The sequence below is a fragment of the Pelophylax lessonae genome, assembly GCF_965119305.1.
Source record: "Pelophylax lessonae genome assembly, chromosome: 11".
Taxonomy (NCBI): Eukaryota; Metazoa; Chordata; class Amphibia; order Anura; family Ranidae; genus Pelophylax; species Pelophylax lessonae.
The window spans coordinates 1947160-1963999 of record NC_138778.1 but is presented as its reverse complement, the minus strand read 5'-3'; positions in this window follow the sequence as shown (position 1 = coordinate 1963999).

Sequence of the window (16840 nt, the reverse complement as noted above, 5' to 3'; positions counted from 1 at the left end):
AGTGGGAGTGCTGACACTCTTTTAGTCTTATCACATGGAATGGTGTTGGGGATGTGGGGTTGGGGGCGGGGGTTGGGCAAGTGTTTGAAACATAACTTTTTTTTTTTTTCATAGGTTGGGCTTTGGTTAAATTTCTGTTAGGTCTTCATTCCAGTCTCAGGGCCCATTGAGTGATTTCCCCCTTATTTCCCATCCCAGTGATACCCTTTAGAGAAATGGGAGGTGCAGATGTCACCAGGACTGGAATTCCATTGTCAGGAGTTTTAACCCTTCCTCACCCTACTAGAAAATGTGTTTTGTCCATATTGGAGATATTTCCATCACTTTCTGTCTTGACAGTAAATTTCCCATGTAGGGACACAGATGGCTATGCTAACCTTCCAGAGGTTCTACGGCCCCTTTCACACGAGAGATCCAACCGGGTCTGGCTGTCTATATTTCAGCCGGACACAAACGGGCCCTTTATTCTGCTCTATGGGCAGTTATATGTAAATGGATTTAAGTCCATTTACACCCGGCTACCCTGGGGTCTGATCCCATCCAGCTAAGAAAAACGGAAGACCCGTTCCCCTCAGTCTGGTCAGATCAGAGGGCGATCGGGTGTAAGTGGACAGCTGGTCCATTTACATCTGGCTGCCCATAGAGCAGAGCGGGCCGTGTCCGTGTGTATGTCTGTGTCTGTGTCCGTGTCTGTGTCAATGTCCGCTCCTCATATGCACCTGTCATCGGCCCGGCGAACGGACCTCCTGCTGGAAAAAAAACAAAAAAAACTGATCCAACCGGTGTGAAAGGGGCCCAACTCTTTCCTGCTTTATTTAATACAAAAACAAATGGCTGAAGTTTTACCCCTCTTACAACAGCCTTGCGCTCATACTGTACGGGTTGCAATGTTGTTCTGGGGCACGCTCCATCGGCACCCCCAGTACTGTGACCAACTACAGGTGACCAAGAGTCTGTAGGACTGACTCCTGATAAAGTCATCACTGTGGAGCCAATCACAGCAGGATCTAGAGCCCCCCCCCCCTCCCTACTGGACTTGGGTGTCAGCGCCCACTTAAAGGGCCAGCGGCAGCTTAAGCAACATGCAGAAAAGTCAGAGTTCAGGCAGGTGTCAGGAGGGCGAACTTGAGACAATAATAGCAAGATTTAAAAATGTGTCCAGCCTGAGGCCTACAGCATGATGAACGCCGACAGACCCAGAACTGGCTGCCATGGTATAACAGGTTATATTGTCTGTTACTTGGAAACATACTTTTATGGCTAAAGTGTAAATATATCGGAACTTCTTTTCTCATTTGCTCCCTTTTTATTAGATATGCCATTTGTTATATCTGTTTGATAAGTGAAAAAGCATCTATTGATCCTGGCAAAAATCTTCACTGCTTCCTGTGCCGGCTGTAACCAGTCAGCATTTCCCCCGGACTACAGAACCCCCCCAATGGTATGGAAAAGAGGAAAGTGGAGGTGTCTTTTAGTCTAGTCCTAGGGCAGTGATGGTGATCCTTGGCACCCCAGATGTTTTGGAACTACATTTCCCATGATGCTCAACTACACTGCAGAGTACAGGAGAATCATGGGCAGTGGCGGCCGGTGCATTGGGGGCACAGGGGTGCCACCCCCCACATCCATGCTCCTGGCCCAATAATCTACATGCAGGGTGCCGCCCCCCCCATCCATGCGCCTGGCCCAATAATCTACATGCAGGACGCCGGACGCATGGAGTTCAATGGGGCTTTTTTTTTTTTAACCATGTGATTAGAGCCAGAGGCTCTAATAGGCTAAAAAAAGGGTGGGCTCGGGGCGCATAGCACTGCGCCCCGAACCCACTCAGTTGTGTGACAATAACGAATGACTATTTGCTATTATCACACGTATCCTCCTCCTGTCCAATCAGGAAGCGGGTCCTGATTGGTCGAAAGGAGAAGTCATGCCATTGGCCAAGGAGGAGGGAGGGAGGAGACGCAGAAGACTGAGGGGGAAGAAGCCGAAGCCACTGCCGTTGTTTGTTGCTGCTGCTGCCTGCCTCACTCCACATGTCCAGGCAGGGTGAGTGAGCCGGTGAGGGTATGGTGTGTGGTCCGGGGGGGGGGGGGGGTGTATGGTGCAGTCCGTCTGCTGCCCTCCCCCTGGCCCATGGAGCACCAGCCACCACTGATCATGGGAAATATAGTCCCAAAACATCTGGGGTGCCATCACTGTCCTAGGGTGACAACACTGCTCCTCTATACAGTGCAGAGAGTGAGTGTGGTCACCCTAGGATAAATATGTTACTGGCAGGATCGCCAGGTGAACATAAAACGAAGCAAAAAAAAGCTTAAAAACAAAACTAATGCAGCCATCACATCTAAAACTTATGACAATTTTTTTATTTATTTTAATTACACTTCAACCTAAAAATCCTATCATATTTGATCATATTTGCCCATTTTGGTTTGGAAAGGTGACTTTAGAATGGAACGCCGAGCCCTTCATATAAAAGACTCCCATCCTCTATGAATAGAAGATATCTGAACGGACTTTCTGGGCGGATCTGAGCGGAATGAATTCGATTCACAATTGGCGATTCATTTTACTAAAGCCTCCTGAAATAAGTGAATAATCAGCGACTGCAGGACGTCAAATAATACTCCGACCGCGTGTCGCTGTTCCGTCAGCGCCGCGCTGAACCCGCTCACCCGATGTAATTCAATCTCCTCCCCATGGCCTGTCATGAAGGCGGAGCTTTGTGATTGTGAATAAAATAAATCTCTTTTCCAAATCATTCCTTTACTGTCATGAATGCATTTCAATGTTAATAAAGAGCATTTCTCTGCTTGTTCTGCGTCTCGTATTGCAGGATAATATTCTACGGACGTCACACATAAATAGAGACCGCCATCCATCCGTCCGCCATGTTTTCTGGAAGGAGCTTGTTAGCGGAATGATAGAGAATGCATTGTGAGAAGATACAAAGACTCGGGTGAGAGGTCAGCCATTGTTGTCTCTTATTCCCTGTATTGTAATATATACATATGTAAGGGTGTGTGTATACAGTGTATATATATATATATACCATTAGATCTGCAGCGCAGATATTTGTTGCTCATTAGGAGGCGTACAGCAACATTTCAGGCATCCCTGCTTTCCGTCAAGCTAAATATAAGAAGTCTAAGTTCACACCCGACTGCGGAGGCGATATGTAAAAATTCCCGCATCCCTATTCACTAAACAATGAGTACAAAGAACCCTCTGTGGGGATTTTTTCAAAAGGATTTAAAAATTAACAATATATTTTATTAACCTCTTCTGGACCGGAAGATTCCCCCCCCCCCCCCTTAATGACCAGGCCATTTTTTGCGATTCTGCACTGCGTTACTTTAACTGACAATTGCGCGGTCGTGCGACGCTGTACCCAAATAAAATTGATGTCTTTTTTTTCCCACAAACAGAGTTTTCTTTTGGTGGTATTTCATCACATGTGTGATTTTTATTTTTTGCACTATAAACAAAAAAAGAGCGACAATTCTGAAAAACAAAAAACAAAACTATTTTTTGCTTTCTGCTATATAACATTCCCAATAAAAAAATTTAAAAATCAATTTTTTCATCACTTTTGGCCAATTTGTATTCTGCTACATATTTAAAAAATCCCAATAAGTGTATATTGATTGGTTTGCACAAAAGTTATCGCGTCTACAAACTAGGGGAAAGATTTATGTAATTTTTATTTATTTATTTTTACTAGTAATGGCAGTGATCTGCGATTTTTAGCGGCACTGCGACATTGCGGCGGACAGATCGGACCCCTAACTGACATTTTTGACACTTTTGGGGGGGACCAGTGACATTACTACAGTAATCAGTGCTATAAATATGAACTGTCACTGTAATAATGACACTGGCAGGGAAGGGATTAACCCAGGGGCGATCAAAGGGTTAAGTGTGAGCCTAGGGTGTGCTTTCTAACTGTGACGGGGATGGGCTTGTAATGTCAACACAGAGACCTGTGTTCCTAAATAGGAGGAACACAGGGTCTCTTGTGTTGATAGCAGAGAGAACCACGGTCTGCTGTGTTTACAACAGCAGACTGCCGTTCTCTTTTCACAGGGAGCGATCGCTGCTGGCCCCGAGCCTCGGCTTCCCCGCTGGAGAGAGGACGTGGGCGCACACCCACAAGATCGCTGCCACAAATTGCCATACAGGTACTGCGATTCGCGGGAACCTGTCGCTGTATAACCTGCCGCCATTATACAGCGGCTGGTCGGCAAGTGGTTAAAGCACGCACGTTTTTTCACACATTAATATGCTCTGCGCTGGGCAGTTCAATCAAAGCACATGGAGACAAGGGTCTCTTCCCCACAACCCTGGGCGGTGGTTGTGGGGGTCTGTGGGCAGAGAGCTGATTGGAATCTGGAAGCCCCCTTTTAGAAAGTGGGGCCCCCAGATACCACTCCCCCCCTCCCCTATGTGAATGGGTATGGGGTACCCATTTACCCCCAAAAAACAGTGTAGTATAACAAAAACCATAAGGCAGTTTTTGACAAGTCGCTTATTAAAAATGAATATTGCCCCCCCCCCCCCCCCCCGGATGTAGATCCAACGTCAATCACAATGGCCGTCACCGACCTGATAAAAAAATATAAACCGCTCCTCTCTCAATGTATCCTCCTGCCATTCTGACAGCTCCTGTGTCTGACAGTTCTTATATAGCTATGGGGTATGACCATGCGGTGATGTAATCCGGAGATCCCACCCCCCTTGTGATGTCACCATCCTGGACATGATGAGGGGGAGGAGCTTTTTTTTTTCATGATTGACGGATCTACATCGGGGGCATTATTAATTTTTAATAAAGGACTTGTCAAAAACTGCTCTATGTTTTTTGTTTTTTTTTGAGGTGAAAAGGTAGGGGTGGAGGGCGGGATCTTGGGGCCCCCTTTCCTAAAGGTTTCCGATAAGCCCCCTGCCCGCAGACCCCCACAACCACAGCCCAGCGATGTGGGGAAGAGACCCTTGTTCCAACATGGGGACAAGGTGCTTTGTGCTAGGGGGAGGGCAGAGCGCCCCCCCATGTTGAGGGCATGTGGCCTGGTATGGTTCATGAGGGGAGGCGCTCACTCTTGCCCCCCCCCCCTTTTCCTGCATACTCGGATAAGGGTCCCCCCCACATCAGGTTTTTTTTTAAATTTGTCGTGGAAATCCATACTAGACCCAAGTCGCCCTCATCTGAAGTCGGATTCTGTTCATTAAAGTCACATGGAAGTCGGATCGATGTCAGACCGAAGTCGCAGGACAAAGTTGGATCAGCGGTTGCACAACTTTCGTGTCTCAGCAGTGTGAACCCCGCCTCATTATGAGAGAGCCTGAAAAACACACATAAATCTTTTCTCAGTCTCTCCAATGGAAGTCTATAATGCCAAAAACTTCCAAATCTGCCTGAAAAGAACCCCCCATGCTTTTTCAAGCAACAGCCGTCTAATAACGCTCAGGTGTGAACAAACACCATTTATACAATAGGATCTTTATGTTCAGGGTCAGTAAAAATGGGACCTGATGGAATCAGCCGAATGTTACTGCAAGGGAGATCTGCAACACCAACGATAAATAACAGGCTTTTATACAGGTGCTGCCCACCCTCATAATAAATATATATATATATATACAGTGCTCAAATAAATGAAAGGAACACTTTGAAAACACAACAGATCTCAATGGGGAAAAATCTCATGCTGGATATCCACACAGATAATGTGTTAGGATCTATACTGGTACGGACTGGGTAATGTGTTAGGATCTATACTGGTATGGACTGGGTAATGTGTTAGGATCTATACTGGTATGGACTGGGTAATGTGTTAGGATCTATACTGGTATGGACTGGGTAATGTGTTAGGATCTATACTGGTATGGACTGGGTAATGCGTTAGGATCTGTACTGGTATGGACTGGGTAATGTGTTAGGATCTATACTGGTATGGACTGGGTAATGTGTTAGGATCTATACTGGTATGGACTGGGTAATGTGTTAGGATCTATACTGGTACGGACTGGGTAATGTGTTAGGATCTATACTGGTATGGACTGGGTAATGTGTTAGGATCTATACTGGTATGGACTGGGTAATGCGTTAGGATCTGTACTGGTATGGACTGGGTAATGTGTTAGGATCTATACTGGTATGGACTGGGTAATGTGTTAGGATCTATACTGGTATGGACTGGGTAATGTGTTAGGATCTATACTAGTATGGACTGGGTAATGCGTTAGGATCTGTACTGGTATGGACTGGGTAATGTGTTAGGATCTATACTGGTATGGACTGGGTAATGTGTTAGGATCTATACTGGTATGGACTGGGTAATGTGTTAGGATCTATACTGGTATGGACTGGGTAATGTGTTAGGACCTATACTGGTATGGACTGGGTAATGTGTTAGGATCTATACTGGTATGGACTGGGTAATGTGTTAGGATCTATACTGGTATGGACTGGGTAATGTGTTAGGATCTATACTGGTATGGACTGGGGAATGTGTTAGGATCTATACTGGTATGGACAGGGTAATGTGTTAGGATCTATACTGGTATGGACTGGGTAATGTGTTAGGATCTATACTGGTATGGACTGGGGAATGTGTTAGGATCTATACTGGTATGGACTGGGTAATGTGTCAGGGTCTATACTGGTATGGACTGGGTAATGTGTTAGGATCTATACTGGTATGGACTGGGTAATGTGTTAGGATCTATACTGGTATGGACTGGGTAATGTGTTAGGGTGGAAAGGATGCCACATTGTTTAATGGAAATGAAAATTATCACCCTACAGAGGGCTGAACTCAAAGACACCCCGAAAATCAAAAAATGATGCAGCAGGGGAGTCCATTTTGCTGAAATGTCATTGCAGGACCTCAGAATGGTCCTCAGTAGTGTGTATGGCCCCCACATGCTTGTATGCATGCCTGACAATGTCGGGGCGCTCCTAATGAGACGACGGATGGTGTCCTGGGGTATTTCCTCCCAGAACTGGACCCGGATATCACTGAGCTCCTGAACAGATTTAAGTGCAACCTGGCAATGTTCCAGAGGTGTTCTATTGGATTTAGGTCTGGTGAGTGTGGGGGCTCTTCAATGGTATAAATTCCTTCATCCTCCAGGAACTGACTGCATACTATCGCCACATGAGGCTGGGCATTGTCATACACCAGGAGGAACCCAGGACCCCCTGCACCAGGGTAGGGTCTGACAATGGGTCCAAGGATTTTCATTCTGATACCTAATGGCAGTCAGGGTGCCATTGTCTAGCCTGTAGAGTTCTGTGCGTCCCTCCATGGATATGCCTGCCCAGACCATCACTGACCCACCACCCAACCGGTCACACTGAACGATGTTACAGGCAGCATAATGTTCTCCACGGCTTCTCCAAACCCTTTCACGTCTGTCACATGTGCTCAGGGTGAACTCTGCTCTCATCTGTGAAAAGCACAGGGTGCCAGTGGTGGTCCTGACAATTCCAGTGTTCAGGGGCAAATACCAATTGAACTCCACAGTTCCGGGCAGTGAGCACAGCGCCCACTAGAGGACGTCGGGCCTTCAGGCCACCCTTATGAAGTCTGTTTCTGATTGTTTGCTCGGAGACATTCACACCAGTGGCTGCTGGAGGTGATTTTGTAGGGCTCTGGCAGCGCTCATCCTGGTCCTCCTTGTACAAAGGATCAGATACCGGTCCTGCTGATGGGTTAAGGATCTTCTACAGCCCTGTCCAGCCCTCCTAGAGTAACTGCCTGTCTCCTGGAATCTCCTCCATGCTCTGAGACTGTGCTGGGAGACACAGCAAACCTTCTGCCAATGACACGTATTGATGTGCCATTCTGGAGGAGTTGGACTGCCTGTGAAACCTCTATAGCAGTGATGGCAAACCCTTGGCACACATGCCACAGCTGGCACGCAGAACCCTCTCTGTGGACATGCAAGCAGGGCCACCGTCTTTTCTCTTGTCTGTAACAGAAGAGTGCTAGTTAAAAATATGCTGGTTCTTGGTCTACTGACTCAGCTCAGGCTTTAACAGCAGTGGCCTCCTGCAGACTTGCCCACTTCCCCCCTCTATGCATCTCACCTATTGGCTTCCCCAAGACGCCCAGGTCCAGTGCAAGGAGGCAATTGGCCAGTGCAAGTGTCAGTCATGGGAGCCTGGCTGGAGCGTGCGTCCGCTGCAGCGGCCAAACCACGGCTCTCGACTGGCTCAGTGGGTGGGCTGGGCAGGGGAAAATAAACAACAAGGCTGGTCAGCCAAAGGGGAGGCAGGGAGTGTTTCCCAGGTGTCCGAAAAATTAAGGGGCTGTTTTTTTTTTTTTTTTTTTTTTTTACTTCTTATAAAAATGCTAGCTAGCTGGCTGCCATGCCAGTCCTTTGGCTAAATACTTTCTAACACGCTGATAATTGCAGTTCAGAAGATTTGACTTCATACATTGCAATCTTCAGAGTAATAAAATACCGGATCCAAAGGTGCCGAACACTTTCAGAGGGAAAGGTAATAATTAAAGGTTAACATTAATCTCCATGCCCCGCCCCTTCCGCTCCCCGGCTGTATTCATTGCATTTTGTTCCTTATATACGAACTTTCTACCTCCTATCATTTGTCTCTTCTCCAGGCTTCAGTCAACACTAATGAAGAAAGTGGTTCTGATTTATTTCCACCATGCCGCTTTCCATACCGTTACACTGTGACTGCAGGGGGCGCTGTGGTGACACCCTCTTTGGACAGGTCCATGATGCTCTGCACTTACAGTATGTCCTCAGTGTTCTGGACTGAGCAACACAGGGCATCTTTCACCCAGGGAGACTGAGGACATCTTATGGTGGACAGGAGGTACTACATTGCACAGCTCCTAAATAGAGAGTGAGAATTTCTTTTACCACTCCCTGGGGGACCTTTATAAGAATAAAAACATCTTGGAGATGGATTTGGTCGGCCCCACAGCTATGGACTTACAGTAACACACGTGAAAACACGACTTTTACCACATCACAGCATCTAACATCTCCATGTTCAATAAATGATACATTGTTATTCATTGTGAAGTCACGCAGTGTAAAACAAACAGACACGCCCCTCAGCAAACCGCAATTCACCGGTGTGAATGATCAGGGCGTGCCGCATTACCCGAAAATAGCACAGGCACATTTTATTCACACATTGATACACTTTAAGGACCCATCTAAAGTGAACGGGCTGCCTTAATGCTATGTACATACATCCATATATATATATATACAGTATCTGACAAAAGTAAGTACATCCCTCCCATTATTCTTTTATTCTTATTCAAATATATCTTTTCATGTGACAACACTGAAGAAATGAGACTTTGCTACAATGTAAAGTAGTGAGTGTACAGCTTGTATAACAGTGTAAATTTACTGTCCCCTCAAAATAACTCAACACACAGCCATTAATGTCTAAACCGCTGGCAACAAAAGTGAGTACACCCCTAAGTGACAACACACAGCCATTAATGTCTAAACCGCTGGCAACAAAAGTGAGTACACCCCTAAGTGACAATGTCCAAATTGGGCCCAATAAGCCATTTTCCCTCCCCGGTGTCATGTGACTCGTTAGTGTTATAAGGTCTCAGGTGTGAATGGGGGGCAGGTGTGTTACATTTGGTGTTATCGCTCTCGCTCTCTCATACTGGTCACTGGAAGTTCAACATGGCGCCTCATGGCAAAGAACTCTCTAAGGATCTGAAAAAAAGAATTGTTGCTCTACATAAAGATGGCCTAGGCTATAAGAAGATTGCCAAGACCCTGAAACTGAGCTGCAGCACGGTGGCCAAGACCATAGTATACCCCCTAAGTGACAATGTCCAAATTGGGTCCAAAGTGTCAATATTTTGTGTGGCCACCATTATTTTCCAGCACTGCCTTAACCCTCTTGGGCATGGAGTTCACCAGAGCTTCACAGGTTGTCACTGGAGTCCTCTTCCCCTCCTCCATGATGACATCACAGAGCTGGTGGATGTAAGAATCTTGGGCTCTCGGTGCGCCATGTGGCAGCCATTGTTCTATGTGACGGTAATTCTCCAGGGAGAAATCCAGCCGTGAACTAATTAAATTCCTTCCTGTAGTAGAAAACGTTACAAATATCATCAGCTGCAGTGATTTGCACCTCTCCTGTGAGATGCGTCCATTACAGAGCGCTCCAATCTGTTTTCACTGTTTGGTAGTTCATTAATTAGGTGAATCCTCGGCAGAACATTTTTCACTGCTGATATCGCCGCAATTAACATGACGGGCCCCCGCTGCCCCTCCATGGCCCCCGCTGCCCCTCCATGGCCCCCACTGCCTCTGCATTGCCCCCACTGCCCCTCCGCTCCCGAGCTCTGATCTTCCCGAGTGTGATTTATAATATTTACATTTATAGCTGAACTCCAGGTACAAAAAAATCAATTCAATTATATTCTTTTTTTCTCTATTCTTTATTTATACATTTTATCATTACAAAACAGCGGGAAGGAAGGAATGGGATGAATAGAAGAATCTGTGCGGCATTACATGGAATGAGCGCCAGTGATTATCCACAGAGCGCGAGGAGTAGCCGGGGTTGTATGCGAGTTCCCTAGGCATGGATAGAAAGCGAAGCAGAGAACAGACCGGGGCTCCCGAAACCCAAAGAGAAGACCATCACCCTGCATTCACACCCGAGCAGAGCGTCTGCCAGCGATTTTTCAGCATTTTTGCACAATTATTGCACAATTTTTATACAGAGTTTTTGAGCGTTGGCGTTTTTTTTTTATTAGCCAGTAGAGAAAACTATCATCTGTTGCATCATTTGTTGCTGGAGTTTTAGCTTTTCCATCAGATTTTATTTCTTCATTTTATTTTTATTAAAAATATTCACTTATTTATTTATTTTTTGTTAGGGTAAGGGCTGAGAGTTAAGGCTAGTGGGGTTAGGATAGGAGGTTTAGGTTAGGGGTTAATGTTTTATTTATGGTCTTTGTTAGGGTGGTAATAATACTAATAATAATAATAAATGAATAAATAAATATAAAATACACAAATAAATAAAAATAATCATAAATAATAAATACAATAAATAAATACTATGTAATAATAAATAAATAACTAATTAACCCCTAGACTCGGTCCACACTACCGCGACTTGTCAGGCGACTTGTCAGCCTGACAAGTCGCGGTCCCTCGCGGTCCATTGACCGCTACAGGAGCCGTTCTAATAGGAGCGACACAAGTCGCTCCGACTTAGAAAAAGGGTCCTGTACTACTTCGGGGCGACCTCGGAGCGACTTGCATAGACATTCATTATATGAAGTCCCTGCAAGTCGCGCCGAAGTCGCGGTGCACGGGACTGACAAGTCGCCTCCCGAAGTAGTGCAGAGTCGTGCCGCCATAGTGTGAACCCACTGTAACACTTAAAAATAAAACATCCAAACACAAAATAAATAAATTATTATTGTTATTAATAATAACACATTATTATTATTATTTATTTTATTTATTTTTTGTTCAGGTTTGGGCTCATTATTAATGAAAAATGAATAAATAAATGTAAAATACACAAATAAATAGAAATAAGCATAAATAAATACAATAAATAAGTACTATGTAATAATAAATTAATTAATTAACCCCTAACCCTTAAAAAATGACATTTTAGTTTTTAATCGTATTTTACTCATTTGAGTTGTTTTAGTTTTAGTTGTATTTTAGTTTACTAAAATCTAATGGGTTTAGTTTTATAACATTTTCTACTCCTGGAGTAAAAATTGAATAATCCCTCCAAATTTTATGACATTTGGGCCCCGTGGATCGACTTTGCTGCATCGGATGACCACCGTCGCCTGATGAATACATAGTCTGTCGTTAGCTCGCCACACCCCACTTGCTTCCCGGTCGTCTTGCGGGGGAGTGCGCCCGCACTCCTCTTCTCCTTCTTTCTCCATTTTCTATCCCCCTTCTGCTCTCCCTACCTGGTGTGCTCTCTCTATCCCTCTACCCCCTCTTCTTATGCTATTGCTCTCTTCCCCCACTGTCTCATGACGCTCTCGGCGTCCTCCACCCCCACCTGCTCTCCCTGTGACCCCCCTCTCCCCTACCTCCTGTTGCCTACCGTACCCGTGTGCAGCGTTGGGCGGTCTATCTACATGTATGGGTGGTGCGCCCCCGGCCCTGGACACAGTGAGTTCCCCTTGGGGGTGTCCGATTCGGAGGTGCCCCATCCAGGACATTCACTCTCATGCCTCCTGTCTGCCCTCATCCTCACTTCCCATGTTTGAGGGGTCGGAATTCTCTCCCTTCATCAGTACTCCCTTACCCCCTGATTCCCAATACCCCATATGATTGCACTGAACCCCGTAACGCATTGGTTTCGGCCCATGCGGCGGGGATGTTAATCTACGCCGCAGTGGCCCTCTGTATTTGCAATAATATACTGAATTTTTGGCCATGTATTGTACGAGGCTGGGTCACTTTTGCTTTGTTTATTTTTTAGTATCTTCCGCAGATGGCATCTCTCTGCGCCCTGATACAGTTTGTGGTTATTTTGGATGTACACTGTTATTTGTACTTATGTCTGTTGACTGTACTATATTGCCATCACTTGTTAATGTGCGTTTTTTTTATTCTTTTCAATAAATTGTTTATAAAAAAAAAAAAAAATTGAATAACATGTTAATAATTTCTGGTATTAAGGTCTGAACACGCACTGCAGACACAGATTTAGCCGCTGCGATATAAATTCAGTTTAGTTTTAGTCATAGTTTTTTGACAAAAAAGCCATTTTAGTTTTAGTCATATTTTAGTCTTTTGAGTTGTTTTAGTTATGTTTTAGTCAACTGAAATCTCCAGTACATTTTAGTCTACTAAAAACCGTATGGGTTTAGTTACATGTTAATGCATTTTGTCTTTAGAACTGCGTTACGCGGGCGGCGGGAGGTCGGGTCTTTCTGTTTCTGTGGTTTCGGTTCTGTAGATGAAGATTTGATGAGTCGCCCGGATTCCCGCTGTGAGACGCGCCGCGCCGCGCCTGGCGTTTGTTTATTCGGGAGACAATTAGATCCGTAGTTCTTCTAATTATAAAAGTCTTTGTAATTAACAAGAAGTCCGCATAGCAATGAAGAGACGCCGCTCATTATACCTGCCATGTTCTGTCACCCCCCACAGGGGGGGGGGAGGGGTCGTCTTCGACGCATTTCATCTTTTCTCTCCGGTATAATTGCGTACATCGCGTTCCGTCGATGTTGTTTTCTAAAGGTTACGAGGAAACTGACAAAACGGTCAGCAAAATTCTCAGCAGAACGGGAAATAAAAATACTCTGAGCATACAGCATTTAAAGGGGAACTCCGTCCTGTGTTTGCACACTTTGTATCTTTTCAGATAAAACAAAATTTAACAAAATGAACGTTTAACCACTTCCCCTCCAGAAGATTTACCCCCCTTCATGACCAGGCCATTTTTTTTGCTATTCAGCACTGCGCTACTTTAACCACTTGCCGACCAGCCACCGCAGATATACGGCGACAGGTTCCCGTGAATTGCCGTATCCGTACGGCGCTTGGCGGGGGCGCGCACCCATTCGCCAGCGGGGAAGCTGCTCTGCAGCACCGGCTGCCACGATTTCTGCCGGGCTACCCGCGGTCGCTCCCCATGGGGTGGCGGCCTGCTGTTGTAAACACGGCAGACCGCTGCTCTGTCAGCAATCAACACAGAAGGGGATCAAATACCAGCAAAAGAAAGCTCTATTTGTGGGGGGGAAAAAATTGGTTTGCGGGAACGGTCTTGGGGGTGCGAACACGCCTCCATTAGGCAGTGGGGAAGCCGATCAACAGGGCCGGCAGCCGCGATCGCTCCCCATGGAGAGAGAATGGCGGTCGTCTGTTGTAAACACAGCTGACCGTTCTTCTCTCTGAAATGATCGCAGAGGTCATGTGATCCTCATATTTAGAAACACAGGTCCCTGTGTTGATTCCATAAGCCCATCCCCCTCACAGTTAGAAAGCACCCTCTAGGCTCACATTTAACCCTTTGATTGCCCCTGGTGTTAACCCCTTCCCTGCCAGTGTCATTAGTACAGTGACAGTGCATATTTTTTGCACTGATTACTGATTTGATCGGGTCTTCGGGTGCCGTTCAGGATGGTTGGCCGGGTCTTCCAGTGGGACGGGAGACCCGGGCAAGCCGCGGAAGGCAGCGGGAGGGGTGGACGTTCCCTCCCGCTCCTTGGAATGACAGCCGAATGGCTTCTCAGGCACATCGGTTGTCATTACAAGACAGCCGACCATCGGCTATGGATGCCGGTACCAGGGTGATGCCTCTAGCTGCAGGAATTATTACGGTACAGCACTTTTCTGAAATATCGGCAATATCGGTAACCTCCGGTGCTGATTCCGATATATCGGGGAAAGTGCAGATCGGCCCTCGATATATCGGCTTTGCCAATAATAGGTCGATCCCTAGGCTGCAGTTCTGTACTGTGGGCGGGTGATGGGCAGTTCCTTAGTGCGGGGGTATTACCTCTGCATTGTCCTTAGGAAAGCAAGCATGCGGCCACGGCGTTGAATTGGTCGCACAGCTAGAGGGATTCTATTGGAGCCTCCCGCACCCCTAAACCAAAGGAACATTTACCCTTGCAGTACTGGGGAGGGGGGCAGGGGGGCTACATTTGGTGCAATTCCTGAGGTTCAGCTTCAAAGGCAAACTCCAACCTTTGCACCGAGTCCCATTTCAGCCATATTTAGGGTGTACCATGTAACCTGATGCAAATAGGACCCCCTTACCCCCAAACCACCTTCTGCTGCTGGTTCTCCTCCCCCGCAGCCGCCGTCACTTTTGAAATTCGTGTGGCCGCGCCGAGCTCTGGAATCCTTCCGTTTGCTGTTCTGCACCCATCAATTTTAATCCCCCAAATCTTAGAAGTATCTTAGAAGTATAAGATCAGTCCGGATTCCTGGAAAGAGTTTTCCATTCTTGCGGTTTTCATTGCGGATTCCGCGGCGGTCCTCGCGCCTCTTCATTTCCTATTCCTGCCGGACTCTGACGGTTCAGGATCAATGGCCATAAATTATTCATCATATTATCGTTGCTGGTGACGGTATAATATCTCTCTGTCACGCTCGCTTTGGCCGAATCGCTTTAATATGTATGAGAATAATTATTCCGAAAGACCATCGCCGGCTCCTAATTGGTTAGGTTGCTATTAACCCTTTACCTGGATAACCTGTAGTATTGACATTTGAGGCACTCGCAGAGGTTCTGTGCTAGTATTCCAGCAGGGCCGGATTGGCCTAACAGGATACCGGGAAATTTCCTGGTAGGCCGGCATCTCCCCCTGCCCAGGGGCTGGTTGAACATCAATGGCACCATTTTTAAATGTAAGATGCCTCACTGATGGACAAGTAAGACCCCTCCGCAGCCCCTGTATCTCCTGTACCATGCCCGTAGCCCCTGTATCTCCTGTACCGTGCCCACAGCACTGCATCTCCTATACCGTGCCTGCAGCCCTGCATCTCCTGTACCATGTCCGCAGCACTGCATCTCCTGTACCATGCCTGCAGCACTCGATCTCCTGTACCATGCCCGCAGCCCCTGCATCTTCTGTACCATGTCCACAGCACTGCATCTCCTGTACCATGCCTGCGGCACTCGATCTCCTATACCATGCCCGCAGCCCCTGCATCTTCTGTACCATGTCCACAGCACTGCATCTCCTGTACTGTGCCCACAGCACTGCATCTCCTGTACCATGTCCGCAGCCCTGCATTCTCCTGTACCATGCCCGCAGCCCCTGCATCTTCTGTAACATGCTCTCAGCCCTGCATCTCCTGTACCATGCCCACAGCCCTGCATTGCCTGTACTGTGCCCGCAGCACTGCATCTCCTGTACCATGTCTGCAGCACTGCATCTCCTGTACTGTGCCGGCAGCCCTGCATCTCCTGTACCATGTCCGCAGCCCTGCATTCTCCTGTACCATGTCCACAGCACTGCATCTCCTGTACCGTGCCCACAGCACTGCATCTCCTATACCGTGCCCGCAGCTCTGCATCTCCTGTACCATGTCCGCAGCCCTGCATTCTCCTGTACCTTGCCCGCAGCCCTTGCATCTTCTGTACCATGTCCGCAGCCCTGCATTCTCCTGTACCATGCCCGCAGCCCCTGCATCTTCTGTACCGTGCCCGCAGCCCTGCATCTCCTGTACCATGCCCGCAGCCTCTGCATCTCCTATACCATGCCCGCAGCCCTGCATCTCCTATACCATGCCCGCAGCCCCTGCATCTCCTGTACCATGTCCGCAGCCCTGCATCTCCTGTACCATGTCTGCAGCCCTGCATCTCCTGCACCATGTCCACAGCCCCTGCATCTCCTGTACCATGCCCGCAGCCTCTGCATCTCCTATACCATGCCCGCAGCCCTGCATCTCCTATACCATGCCCGCAGCCCTGCATCTCCTATACCATGTCCGCAGCCCCTGCATCTCCTGTACCATGTCCGCAGCCCTGCATCTCCTGTACCTTGTCTGCAGCACTGCATCTCCTGTACCATGTCCGCAGCCCTGCATCTCCTGTACCATGTCCGCAGCCCTGCATCTCCTGTACCATGCCCACAGCCCTGCATCTCCTGTACCATGTCCACAGCACTGCATCTCCTGTACCGTGCCCGCAGCCCTGCATCTCCTGTACCATGCCCTCAGCCCCTGCATCTCCTATACCATGCCCACAGCACTCCATCTCCTGTACCATGCCCGCAGCCCTGCATCTCCTGTACCATACCCGCAGCCCCTGCATCTCCTATATCATGCCGCAGCACTGCATCTCCTGTACCATGCCCATAGCCCTGCATCTCCT